This window comes from Solenopsis invicta, chromosome 11 (genome assembly GCF_016802725.1).
Source record: "Solenopsis invicta isolate M01_SB chromosome 11, UNIL_Sinv_3.0, whole genome shotgun sequence".
NCBI lineage: Eukaryota > Metazoa > Arthropoda > Insecta > Hymenoptera > Formicidae > Solenopsis > Solenopsis invicta.
Window position 1 is genome coordinate 2,351,739 of NC_052674.1, and position 15,096 is coordinate 2,366,834.

Consider the following 15,096-nt stretch of genomic DNA (forward strand, 5'->3'; position numbering starts at 1 on the left):
TCGCGGATACGTAAAAAAACAAAGAGGGTGAATAGAGGGAGGTAGTAGACAGACTCGGGGGGGTGACGCGAAGATAGAGCATTTGCATGTGCCGATTGGCCACGTGGAAGCTCTGCTCGCTCCATTGCGCTTTGCTTTTAGCTGGCTTTCTCACGTGATTTTTTTCCAGCACACGCATACACATCAAGATATTCTTGGTTATAAATTCTCATACGAATCTTTCTTTCAATATGACTCTTTAGATTTTTAATAAAAAAAATTTTTTACGAGCAATAGAAAAATGATCTGTTTTCATAAACTGATTTAACAAACTGAATAATTTGCAGAAACAATTTAAATATACAAAATGTTGTATACCTAATAGTCCATGCGAATGATCTAATAATTATTATAATAAAATATACACGCAATATTTATAAATGCCGAGTGATGTAAATCCGATTATAATTTTTGAAAAAATTCTGCCTATTCGTTTGTTTCAGCGCGAATAATAATAAATCGACGTAAGTATTACTTAGGGCGACTTAACAAATATAGATTAAAAGTTGTTCGGATAGCACCGAGGGTGTTGTTACGAAGGTGCGACAGAGAGAGAAGAGACGATGGAATAACGAAGGATAAGGGGAGATGCGTCGAACTTGGCGTGGAAACGGGTTGGTTTTCGAGATTGGCGGCTGCAGAGAACGGCGCCCTATACACGTACCGATGGAATTGTGTTTGTATTTTAATGAGGGGGCTATGCTAATCCCTCTCGCGGCATGCAGCCGTTTCAGCCCTCCTCTCCGACGACGAAGGAGAGCCCGTTTTTCCATTTCGCGGCTGCCGCAAACGGCTCACGGCGCTGAACCGAGGCTGAATCGCGGGGCTTCTCTACGCGGTTCGAGACCGACGAATAAATTCGCACTTCACTTGTGTATTTGCAAATTTTAAAGGGGACCGGCGGGCCTTACAACGCCCGATTGTTTTAATATCGTTTCGTGCACAGAGGGGAGTTACGCGAAAGAATTAGAGAATAAACGGCAAGCGGGATATTCGTTGATACTAGTCGCTTCTTCAAAATATGATACGTAAAAGATTTCTTGCGTGCAACAGAAAAAAATTGGTTTGTTTTCGGACAAACTGAATAATTTACTAAATAACTAGAATGCACTAGAAATGTTGTATATATAATAAACATTGATTTAATAATTGATAAAGTTAAAAAAGTAATTAGTTTGACGAATATTATTTTTAGCTACTCGTTTACTTTTTCAAACTAAGATTAAAAGTTATTAGGCTGATGCTATTCATACCCTCGTCGAAGCTGCTGTTACATCCATTCTAACACCCTTTTCTGACCTACTGCCATAATTTCAGTAATCGATAGAGTCCATACGCGCCTATGTATGTACGTTCGTTTTCACCCCTGGACAGTCAGTTCCCCTTGTTAGAGGGTCGTTAGTCTTTAAAGAGAACTTATTGGGCTTTAAGTTCAAATACCATTCGTTTTTCTTTTTGTTTCACAAATAACATCGATATTTTTAGTACTTTTGGATTATGTAATTAATAAATATGGCAAATGTATAAAAAAGAGAATTACATGTAATGTGAGATATTTATGCGTTAAAAAAATAATATTTTAGAAATACGAAGAAGAATTATTTTAACAAAATACGATTTTAAATGCAGTTTTCTTCCATCAAAAATATATTGCAGTGCTGTAAAAATAAATCAAATTACGTTCGTTGAAAAATCTTCGAAATTTTGTATTTTACAATGAGAACATATTAATGTATCAAATAACTCGATTACAACATGTGCAAAACTCAATTAAGGAATCGCGAAATAAAATTATTTTTATTATTCGATGGCGTGCATAAGTTTTTATTCTCGCTCGTGTTTTGACATGGCTGGATGTGAAGCGGAAGGCAACAAAACGTAGAAGCAAAGTTCATCGCAGGGTATAGCGGAGTAGCTATTACACGTAGACCGAGAGCTTTTTTCCGAGGGAGTGAACTTGGGAAAGTACAAAACTTCCCGGTACACATGAAGTTAGACCAATAGGGGTCAATCTAATCGAGTCGATGTACTTACAGATCACTAGCTGGCCAATGGCAAGTTATTCCCTCATATCGAATTCAAATTGTTTCATCGATTTCCAGCAACATTAGCCCTAGTATAATAGCATTCTGCATGATCTTACATACTATTAGTAATTTTCTCAATAATGTCGATTATATCCAAATAATGTACATTTTCTTTTGACCGATCTTTCGGTGAAATTGAAGTGAATTACTTTCACTAGAACTTGAATTAATTTTTCTCTACTAAATATTTAGGAAATAGTTGTTGAATGCGTATCGGTTGCTTAAATAGTACATCAATATTTTATATTTGTACTTAATATAAGCAACAAGTGACAAAAATATCCAAGCAAAAATATGAAATTAATGAGAAATGAGTAATATAGGCAAAAATTTAATAGGTTACATCTTTTGTTATGTTTTGTACGCGTTAACAATATTTAAAAAATTTGGTACAATTGATGTTAATTTTTTATGATTAATTTATGTAATTGATAATAAGATAATAATATAATTATACGTAATTTTATATTAAATTTTTATATTTTTATAAGAAACATTTATCGTATAATAGTATATTTTACATTTATTGTATATACATACTTATATGCGATTATTACAATATAAAGACTAATCAATAATCTTTATAAAATCAAGTTTCCTAAATCATTTTCCTAAATCGTTACAAGTTTTATTACAATGAATGTATTAATGTAAGACTAATAAGTGATAATAATAAAACTAATAATTGACATGAATAAAAATGTATATATTGCCAAAATAAATTGTAGAACAGTTTTATTTTGACGTTCTTTCCTTATTATTGATATGTATCAATTATTAAATATTTGATTTTTTTCTTTAATAAATTATTAATAAAATAAGTATTAACTAATGATTTCTTGTATTTTGGATTATTTTAATTCATGAATTAGATGCTTCTAAAATTACAATTTATCTAAATCTCACTTTTGCATGTTGCAAAAAGGCTTATAATAAATTTAATAGAAAATTAAATATTGTAGTAATATGTAACTATGTGTATCTAAAACATTAAGTTACAATTTTATTTGCATATAAATCAGTAAATAAATGGAAAATATAATAAAACAAAATAGCTTAAATGGTACGTGCATTCGGCAACTCTCCATACTTAAACACTTGTCGTCACGCCGTACGTCGAATTGGGTGAAATTTTAAATAATTTTTATAAAATAAATAGCGAATCGTGAAATGAACAAAACTTCTAAAAAGCATAGTTGACTATGTGAAGAGTTATATGAGACTTGAGTGAGAGCTATATGAGAGTTATGTAAGTTACGTGAAAGTGTACGTAATACATAAGGATAAGGTGCTGATCAATTCTGTGTTACTTATTGTACACATTGTTTACTAAATATACAGACATTTCTCAAGTTATAATGAGGTTAATAAATATCTAATAATAGCATAATATAAGCTATTGTGCAAGCAAATCTATCTTAAGAAATAATTACTTATGTAAGAAGTATCAAAACTTAATCCTTGATATTCTTGAGGGAAATTTGTATGTAGAAATTGTTTATTAAAAAAATGATTATATTATATAAAAATGGCACAATGATAAAATTTAATAAATTGTGTAATACAAGTTAAAATGTTTGGTATTCGCGCGATTCCATTTACTTATTATTATCAATAGCATCCGTACGTTAAAATTTATTTATTATTGTTATTCTCTCTTTCATTTTATATGATTTATTATCTATATTCACACTTCTACAGATGTTAATAGATATACTCGTATTCTCAAAATTGAAGCTAAATACATAAATACTACATTTTCAATATTGAAGTGGAAATAAGCGTGATTATCGCAAAATAAGACTGAAATGCTTCACAATTAAATTCCCATAATAATTTTTAAAATAAGTCCAAGTGAAACAATCTGCGTTCGATGTAAAGTTACATTATTTTCACGTACGCGCACCCTCGACACAGAGGATGTTGCCGACAGCAGGCGAAACAAAAATGGCGAAGCCACTAATCTTTCTCGCGGCCATAGGGGCAACATTTAATCGGCACCTGGTTGACACAGCGCGGGTCGTTTCGTCCGTGGTCTTCCGCAAATATCGCGTTTCCGTCGGCACGATGTATACGAGAGTGCAGGCCTGCTTGAAATTTTCCACGTTCTCCTCCCAGCGTCCTTCCTCCCCGACCATTCCTATTCGCAGTCGACGTTTCGCGTTGGAATCGAAAACGGGCCAGGCGGCGCCCGGCAGCGGCAGACGGTTTAAACAATCGTCGAAGGGAAAACGAGTTAGAAGGAAAAAAAAAGCGACCACCGGGGTGATCCCGCCTCTCGGCCGCTTCGCTCCGTGAGTCCGTGATACATCGAGATATCGCCGAGTCGTTGTTGACCGAAGTTTCGATGATCCCGGCTGGAGAAAGATTCAACTCGTGCCCGGACGATTATGTGAGAGGGGGGTGGACGGCGCCGACCCGAGCAGACACGAGGGTGAATCGTGAACTGGCCTGGCTATCGATGTATTTTCAATACCGAGACAAAGCGATATAATCCGCGTTTAATTGGAAAACTTCACCTCGGCCGGCCTCCCTCGCCGATACAAATCGCGGGAGTGAGATATCGCGGCTATCACCCCCCTCCCCCTTCCACCCTCCGCCGCCAAGGCCGCCGCGCCGCGAATTTGTTTTCGTTGGCGGCAACGCTTGGTGATTCGAGTGGTCGCGTTGTTTACGTACAGAATAATGAAAACCATTGATCGCCATTATTTTGTTTACCCCGATAAATGATATACCGAATAAAACATTGTCATATGAATACGTCTGACCAGTGTAAATTAAAGATTGACGCCATTATGTTGCACGAGTTCATAATTTTGTGACTCTATTTACATTTTCCACGTAACTAATTATTCATTCGTTATATAGAGCAAATTTTTTTATTGCATGAATTTTATTATACGCCTACCTGTATTTAAAGCTTTATTTCTGTAATTTTTTACTGATTGAGCTAATCTTTAAATTCGTTTGTTACAGGTTGGCTAGGACCTTTCATCTTGGATCGTCGGACCTTTCATCCCGGATACGTGTGGTAAGTTATTATTTCGTTACAATTTGTCGTTTATCTTTAAGCGGAAATGTAAGAAGAAAAAAAATGTATTAGGAAAATCGAGGGTGTTCAAAACGAGTGGCTGAAGTTAGTTATCTCGAGGGATACTTTACGAGATTCCTCGCCACGCTCGCCACCTTGTGTATGCTACATCAGTATTTTTCTTTTTTTTTTATCGCGAGGTTTGAAGAGTCTTGCCTAGGATGGGGTTAAATTTGAAAAGTTTTTAAACGTGCCTTGTCTCTTGCTTCATCGCCCCCCGAGGAAACTTACGAAACGAGCGAATTCCTGTTTGCCCGTCAGTCATGTCGTTTCCATAACTTTCGGGAGATGATTAACCTGATGTGACGTTGGAAAATAACATTGGGGACATCTTGTTCGCGGCACCAAGAATGATACTCTCACGAAACACTGTCCTTAATTTTAGATAACTTTGTCTCCGACTATGAATTAATCCTTTGCGCAATATATATGTTTTGCTGCTTTCAAACTTTCTATACGTAATACCAAATTATATTTTAGATATTTGATTTTAAAACTTGATATACTTTTGTAGAGGAAGTATTTAATGAATTGATTTATTTTATTTTTTTTTTTGTTCTTAATTCTCTTATTACTTTCTATATTGCGAGAATTGATTTTAATATCTTCACGCACAGCGCAAACTTTTATATTATATATATTCGATATATAATTGTGTGTCAAAATATAATTGATATGTTTTTATAAGGAAATGTCAGTTATAAAATTTATTTCATCTCGATGATAACGCGCATGTAGTTTTTAGAGTCAAATTACTTCGCGTGCTTTACGAGTAAAACTTGTTTAACTTGTAACTCCTTCATTGGCCTATAAAGTTTTGGTGATTCTCCTATATCACGAAATACATCTTGTTAAAGGAAAGCTTAATGTGCCTGGCAAAGAAAACTTTCGAGTAGAATATAAAAATAATGCGAATAAAAGTATCGCGACAAGAACCTCATTGCTAGTTAATTACAATTAACATTCCTTAAAAGAGACAATGTAAACGGCTTTTTGAAGTCGTGAAATTTTCCTTACTCTCAATTCCGTGACGTATTTAATACAAATAAGTACCTGATTTGATTAAGCATTAATAAAATTCATAAAAAAAATCTATGATTAAAAGAAAGCGCATAGAAAATTAAGCAAAACGATTCTGTGCAGTTTTGTACAATTCAGCGCGGCCATAATTCAGACAAACACGTAATTGAATAAGAAAAGTCACCTACGGGACTGCAAAACCAATTTAATTACCTCATTTCCTGGGTACGATGAAGATACTGATAAGCTGCCGATGGAACATTAAGAACTTAAACGAGCTCCAGGCGCATTCTCTCAACCGATAGAAATGCCATTAGCTTGGTTTCATTTTTTTTCCACTCCGCGCCACGTTGTTCCGTGTATTTCGGGACACGAGAACACCTAATTCCTCGGGAATTGTCTGTTATATATGTACGGGGGTATTGACGGGGCGATTGGAACGACGGGGCTCGCGATGGATCCGGCCCGCGGATTTTTTTATCTCTGCCAGATAATCGCAATTGGTTCGAGCGGCCGCAAGGCCGGAAAACATTCTCGATATTTGCAGATTGCAATGAGACATGCGAGGGCCAGCGCTTTTTTGCCCTCTTTCGCGCCGGTTTAGACGAGATACACCCTCGCCCGATAATGGCCCGCCTCTCCCCTCAGTCGTTTCTTTTACTCCCTTCCGCGAGGCTGCCTTACACTCGCACCGAAACCCTTCAAAGATTCCCCATACCCGTCGCAAAGCACGTCGGCCACTCAATTTACTTTTACTCCCTTTCTTCCCCCTCCCCATCCTTTCTTTCACCTATCTCACCCCCTTCGCATTCAGCTCGGAGCACAGGTGTCGATTTAATTCTATGCTAAACCTGTCTAAAATTTTGTAGATAATTTTTAATTTATATCAGAAATTTGCATTACAACAATAATGGCTCTTTAACAAATTTTAACCTTATTGTTTTTAAACATTTTTATAAATATTTATTATTTAAACAAAAATTATTCGTGAAAAACAAGCCTACGTTCAGAAATATTCACTAAGTTCATACATGTATCATTTTATTCTTGTTGGTATCAATGTTGAAGATACAATGATGTATGGCACTCGGGAGATGTTTCTAATTATAATCTTGAAAATTTTCTACTTGATTAAATTTCTTCAATTCAAGTATTTATGCATTTAAGTTGAATATATAAATATTTGAACCAAAAAAACTTAATTTAACCTTAATTATATAAGAAGATGTCATGTTTTCATTGAGTAAAATGCAACGTTTAATTTTTGAGAAATAAGTAATTGTCACTTTAAGAGAAATCTATTGTCAGTATTGGATTTTCCTCTACACACATCTATAAATAAGTAATATAATTAATTTGGATTAATGTATCACTTGTCGCAAAAGAACTATTTTAACAGCTCACAATAAATGCGTCTAATAAATAAAAGCTGAATATAATCCAGGCGCATTATAAAATTCCTGCTTTAATCAAGCAGTAAAATTAAAAGTGCCTGAAAATCACCTTAGGATTGTGCGGTATCTTTAAAGTACCGACGACGATTTACCGTCGCGAAAACAAATTTCTCATTGCCGTCGACTTTTTCTCTGATAAACGGCGTTACAACGAGCTAGCAATTAAGAACGTAAGAGAAGGACCATCGTAAACCAAACGACGGAAACGCGTAATGGAACAAAAGTCGCTCCGAGTCCGCCGCACCCTCGGCGGATCCATCGTCGTCATTACGGTATCGCTCGTGTCCGCCGCTAAAGAAGAACAATTAAAATATGACAATCGTTAGATTTAATTATCGGGTACAAAAGGGCAGCGCAGACGAACCCCGGCCTCGATAAGAATGCTGCGCGCAGCTGAAAACTTGAAAGACATTTAAAAGCGCGACTAAAAGGGGTGGGCTGTCTCACGCTTGATTTCTTCGTCATCCGACAGAGTCCCGTCCGACAAGTTATTATTAAGTACAGGACATAACAATCAAAAGAGGAATCTTCCGAATCATTTATAATGGGCATTATGGCAATAACAATTATCTCGGAGACTCGATCTTCCGCTCAGGGGACAGATACTTTTTGAAATGCCGATTCGTTTTAATTACATAACCGCAACAAGAAAAGTATGATCTCTATAATTGTACAGCGTAATATTTATTTATGATATTATCTGATGTTTGTTTATTCAAATAGTTTTATAATATTTATACATTTATAATAAAATATTAGTTTAATGTAAATTTGAAAATTACTAATGCTAGTTCGTAAAATACAATGATTACGTGATTAAATATCACTATGTAATGAAACTTTTATTTTGTTAAATTTCAATATTATTTTCATTTTTTATTAAACGTGAATGTTTCTTGTTCATGCAATATAAGAAGTTACTAATACTTTATTACAGAATAAAAGAGAAACAAAAACACTTTAGGTGGTATATAGGTATTCCAAGCAATGTATTTAATATTTGCTTTCTTTGAACTGAATATTCACTTTGATGTATATTTAACATAATTAGTACTTAACATAAAAAATGACTTCTAAGTTGTAATAACATAGCAGTTGTGGAAAGCATTACTGAGGAGAGCATTTTTAATCATTGCGTATCCAATGGAGTCGAACAGCGATGATAGTGGCTGAAACCTATTTCCGTATGCATAAAGGGCTCGAGTCACCAAGGGTTTTGCCGACCGTGCATGCGACAACTACCCGCAATTGCCTGGTCAACCCTATCTTTTATCCTCCCCCATTGTCTGAGGAGTTTCTTCGATCGCTTTTTACACGAGCGATAATTGCAGTTCAACGTTTGTACAAATGGTACGCCGTGGCTATCCACCTCTTGCCAATTTATATCACTTTAGTATGACATAAACATTGCCTATTTTAAACCAAACATTACGGTATATTTGGCAAAATTGTATTTATTTCGTAATTAGTTTAGCCTACACAATGAGTGTAGAACAAGTCTGTTAGAGATAGCCTCTTCGTTAATTTGTTTACAACTCGTATAAAATAATTTATCAACGAGTTTAATTAGATGGATCTATTTAATACCTTTATTTTTACATAAGTCATATAAACAGAGCAATCTTATTAAAATTTTGCAGTTACAAAGTATTTTATCATAGAATAATGAATGAGATTTCAAAATTTTACAAATGTAAAAACTCAAAGTTTATACAATTCAATTAATAATGGTAAAACAAAAAGTCACAAACTACAGTTTCATTCTTCTTAACACATAGTAAAAATTAGAGAGGTTTATCTGTGACATATATTAAACTGAGGGTTACTTGTTTAAAGAGTTAAGTCTGCTTGAAAGTCGAGAAACATTACTTTCCACGAGAGATTTTCACGATCTCGATTATATCCCGGTAGAAATATAATTAACTGCCACGAGTCAGGGTGGTGACCCACGGTTGTCTAAATAATTTACGCTGTGTCCTGACTTTCAGTTTTGCGTGTCTCGTACACGTTACATAATCTATAATTTCTCATTCTCTTCGTTCATAAAATAGTCGACTCACTATTCTTCTCGCAGTTAGCATTTTTGTTCGTCTATACAATTTTGATTATCAAACTCCAATATTGCGCGCTAAATAGCTGTTTAATTTGTTTGTGGTATTGAAAGCGGTAATAAACTTGATGAGCTTATTTGTGGCAAAGTAAAAGAATTCAAAGGCCTCTCATTTCATATTTATTTCTGTACTGTTATGCGGATTTTATTGGACAGCGAGATGAAAGAAATTTCGCTCATACTTATTAGCATGAATTTAATTAGCGCGACTTGGATGTCTGCACCGGCGTGCGCCGACACATTGTATAAATACTATTATTGTTCATAAATATTCATCCACATTTAATATCGGCGGCATTGTGGCGCGTAAGTTTCGGGAAGAAACTGCCGGTAGAGTTCAGTCAAAGTTTTATGAAAATCCTCTCTGCTGTCTTCCGCTTATTTTGCATGCAATAATCTATTATTTTTATATAATTAAGTACGCCGTAGTACATCGACAAAGAATAAAGCTAGATTCTCAATATTATTAATATCATATGCTAGACAAAAAACATTTGCATTAAGAATTTTGCTTAAAGAAGAGTGATATTAGAGAACTAATATTTGATTAAGAGATCTTAATTTTTACTAACTATTTGTATTCTTATACTTTGAGTTTTTCGAAATTATTAGAATATATATGTTTAATAGTACTTTCTGTTACTTGTATAGACTTCCGATTCACTTCCGTGCATCTCCTTGATGAAATTCATAAAAATCGCGCTCACATTCGTTCTCTTTGAATTACCGGATGAGAATTCCTTCAAACAAAGAAAGTAGAGCTTCCTTCCGTTTTTTCCTTCCCTCCCCCCGCTCCGTCACGCCGTATTCTAGTCCCTGCAGTTGAAATATTTGCTCGAGGTTTCTCCCAATTATAATTAACCTTAATAATATTCATTCCGCACACACCGAAACGAAGTTGTTCGTCTGCTAGGAAACCCAAGCTGAGAGATTATATTAATTAATCTATTAAGATGTACATTTTTAGCGGGGCCGCCACCGTCCTGCCACTGTACCTTTCTTACGCTTCTTTAATTCTGTTGTTGAGAAGCTCTTTGCTACTTTATCAAGAGTTATGAAAACTGGCAGCTGACGCCCTGTATCTTGTACCCAACCCTCCGATAAACTTTAAATACCATTCCGAAATTAATTGTCGGTTTATTAGCGATCACTATAATTATGTAATCCGTTAGAGCTTCCTTTTCAATTTATAGTATATAAATGTGTATCTAAATACACTTGAAAATACATATTTAATGAATTTATTAAATTAATGTGATAACATTTTCAAGTAATCTCTCAATCAGTAATTGCGCAAACTGTTTATACAATCGCTTATTTATCAAATTTTCAATCAGCTATATCTGCTGCATCTTAAATTATATAATAAAAAGGTATTCGCGTCTGTTTAACATGAACAATTAATAATTCTCTTTAGAGATGCTATACGTTCCATTACTGAAATGATAAGGGTGGGTATATAAAAATGCCATCGTGGACAGCGAGCCGCCTTCTATGGAGATGTTTCGCACAGCGACAGCGGACAGACACGCGGAAAATATTTAATTAAAGTAAAAACCAAAAATCCGCGGCTACTGCCTCGGCCGCACATTGTCGAACGTCGGATGGTCGCGGTGACCTTCTACCTCTCCGTGGTACGTGTCAAATGCCCACTTTATTGGTAAACTCTCGTCAGTTATTTAATTAACACGTCTGATCGATAGGCGTCCGGTAAAATCATATACAGCGAATGCCGGACGGTAATATGTGCGGCTTTCAACGAGTCAAAATTTTTCTCTCTTTTTTTTCCACGACGCGCAGCACGCAATTGCGTTTAAACATATTTCCTACCTTACTACAATAATAATAGTACTCTTGTAACAAATTCTTGATTGGTATAAAGTGATGAAGAGGAAAAAAGGTTTTAAAGTTAAAAATTATTTTGCGTAATTGTAAATCGAAGATTTTCGTATTAGAGACGAAAATATAGACGAAAAGATGAAAGTGGACATGGAACAGGAACTGACAATCAAATATTTAATTACTGATGTACTTCTTACTCAGGAAATGGATGCTATAATCGTCTTCGGAATGATGTACAATAATTCGTGTTTTCCTAATAATCGATAAATCTATTTCGTAATTAATTTCCTATTAAACGCAAATGAATATTCAAATATGATTCGAGTATTCAAATACGATTACATACAATAACAGTTTGATGAATTATATTATAATTTTCTATTATTTCTATAGATTACTTTAATATTATGTTTTAATTCTGATCATCAATCAATGCACAAATATAAGTTTGAAATAAATTAAGTAAAAGGTCATAATAAAGAATGTAATTTGGAGTATTCGCCTCGGGTATAAATTTGTATCGCAAAAATAAATGTTTATCTGAATCTACATATTTGTAGAAAGAATGATATGCGCTATGTTCTCGATACGATGAAGCACGGAAAGCGAAGTTTACGAGACTGTCGATAAGCATGCATTAGCGACGTCGTTTTTACGTTTCGTCGCAAAATATACGTCGTCAAAATAAACCGATAAATGCCAGATTCGCGGAAAACGGATGACGAATCCAAGCGTGTAAGCGTTCGAGCGAAATGCAAATTCACCACCGTCTCCGCACTTTTATTTCGCCGTTATAAAAGTTGAAGCGAAGTCTCGTTTTCTTTCTTTTTTTTTTACGGCCAGCCACAATATTTCCGAGGACTTTAGCGTACTCGATTGCAAAGTGGCGAAACGAGGGGTCGAGCGTTGTAAAGAGATTTACGATGAAAACAGCCAATAAACGACCACGATCGTAATGAAATACCACGAATAATCGACCAGTTACGTCATCGTACAAAATTAAGCATCTATTCAACCAACCGATGAGGTCTCTTCATTTCTATGTTCAGATTCGTATTTATTTCAGTCGTACACTAATATTTTTGTTTTGCAAAATAAATACGCCCTTCTCCAATTAATTATCCAATTAAAAAAGAGAAATGTAACTTAAATTTCTTATATTTACGATACCGTGTATATAATTCTTCTTGGTCATGAAAATATCATAATTACAGATTGCAAAAGAACACATCTGTTTTATCTATATTCCGAATAGGCATTTGATATAAAATATAGTCACGTTAATACGATGTGGAATGTACTCGTACGAGAAAACTCGCATAAAGCCACAGTTTCCGTCCTTTGTAATTTCGCCAATTAGCTTGATAAATTGAGAATACACACGCGATCTGAAAAGTTAAACCTAATTAGTAGAAACGTACGCGAGCGAACGTATTTGAGACAAAGAATGCTTTTTCCGGCGGACACGGGCGAGCACCGCGTGTCGGCACAAAGTGTTTAAGCGTTTATTTACCTGTGCGCGCGGCGGGCTGGTCAATTACGCGCATTGTTCGTACTTGAAAATTTACGACATTGTTTCTATCAAACGATTTTAAAATCACTCCTCGGTCATCTGTCTTTCTCCGCTCTCGTAGAGCGCGCGAGCATTTGTCGCGAAAAACAGCGTGGCGTCCGTGACGGACGCCAGTTAAAAGCGACCTAAATACACCAGAATATGTTTAAGAGACGCGCACGTCGGAGTCGTATTCTTCCATTAACACCGAGGGGTGGAAAAGCCGGGGGTAGTGAAGCTTTTGTGCGGGATACGGAGGAGGGAGGGAGAGGGAGAAAGGGAGAGGGACAGAGTGGCTTGTTTACGTAACGCTTTATCGTTAGAGGGTCCGTCGGATTTTCTTGTTGATCCTCCACGGTCTCTCTAATAGCGATTTTGGTTTATTTTGGTTAACAAATTTGGTTAACAAAGTGCGCCTTGCCGCGCGTCCGTTCGTTCGTTATCGCCCGTTTTTGTTTCGACTTTTTCCTCGCTGTGAACATATTTGAAAAATTTACGTACGAGGCGACCGCAATGCTAAGTGCACCTGTGTATGTATCGCTCGTACAAATAAATGACTTTGACATCGTATTATTTGATCGTAGTTTTTGATAATTTTGCACAAAACTTTTTTCTTAATTTACTCAATTGGCACTTTACGTATTCGTTCTCCATTATATAAAAATCTATTTTGCAAAATATTACAATCAAATTTATTATAATATAGATTGACATATAATACAATTTGAAATGCTAGAGAAAGTATTTGTTTAGTCCTTTTAAGCGTTGAAAGTTAATAATATATGCGTACGTGAATTATGTGCAATCTCCGTTAACTTTATACAGTTTTTATTCAATTCTAAAGGGGACAAAATGCGCATGGATTGTTAATATCCCGTCTAGCTGTTTTATTTATAATACTTGTCTCGTCGACGAGAAATGAATTGTTCACGAGCATTCTGTTTAATAAAGCAACGTATATTTGCCCAAGGTTGCGGTATACCTCAGTCACGACTTATTATTCAATATGGTTTAGTGCGGTGTAAAATGTAGAAGATACGACTCTCGCTTCGCGCGTCTCTCGCGCCTTGGAAATGGATTCGCGCCTGTTTGTCTGTTTGTAGTAGCAATTAGCACTAGCTCCCCATAGATTGGATCATCCCCGCCGTCGTTCATCTTGACATCGGGCTCCGCCGACTCCGTCGCAAAATGGCGAATTACAATTACGTAAAATACACAAGCAGCGAGCACCGAGTGAAGAAAACGATAACGACAAAGGTTACCGGTAACGCGGTCACGCTCAACGCGTCGGCGATTGATCACAAGAGGTACCATTTTCATCTCGTTTTGTTAACCTTCGGTTCTCTCCTAAAAAGATATTCGAGTTGTCCCGAGGACGGTGCAGGCGATAAGAGATGTTATCTATCAATTTTAAGCAGCTCTGTAGCTGAAACCGGTCGAGTGGTTGAGGGACGTTGCCAATAAATTGATGAGACACCGGCAGCCTCGTAATAAGATGACTACGTTATAGCGATCGGGTACTCGCCGTGTTATTAATTGGCCCTTCACGCGGAGACCCTCCATTGTTCTGCTTCGATATATATTCCGCGATATCAAGCGATCTCGATGAGTGGTCGATTAATCGGGGTCCTATCTTCGGACTCTCTACATAATCTCCACTCCCACCACTGTGCATTGTATATTTCAGTTTTATATCGCTGGGACAAAGTGTCAGGATACTTTTTACATTACAGATTATAATATTTATAATGAACTGCACTTATTAATACTTGCCAAGGAATTCATTAAAGAAATTGTTATTATTTTTATTTGCTGCAATAGATGTTTTGTTGATTCAAAATATAGATAATACTTTCTCTTTTATCCAAAAATACAATTAATTTTTATATTTTAATATTCCA

The 15,096-nt window shown here is 35.7% G+C and overlaps 2 long non-coding RNA genes across 2 annotated transcripts in view; one reads left to right on the plus strand and one right to left on the minus strand.

Moving 5' to 3' along the window:
* The window catches only part of LOC120358944, a 161,194-nt gene that overhangs the window by 26,557 nt on the left and 119,541 nt on the right, over positions 1-15,096 (minus strand). The gene's annotated exons all lie outside the window — the stretch shown is intronic.
* The window catches only part of LOC120358945, a 56,079-nt gene that overhangs the window by 20,274 nt on the left and 20,709 nt on the right, over positions 1-15,096 (plus strand). Inside the window, exon 2 of the long non-coding RNA XR_005575826.1 lies at positions 5,103-5,157. This is a non-coding gene — a long non-coding RNA (uncharacterized LOC120358945). The remainder of the gene's footprint in view (positions 1-5,102; positions 5,158-15,096) is intronic.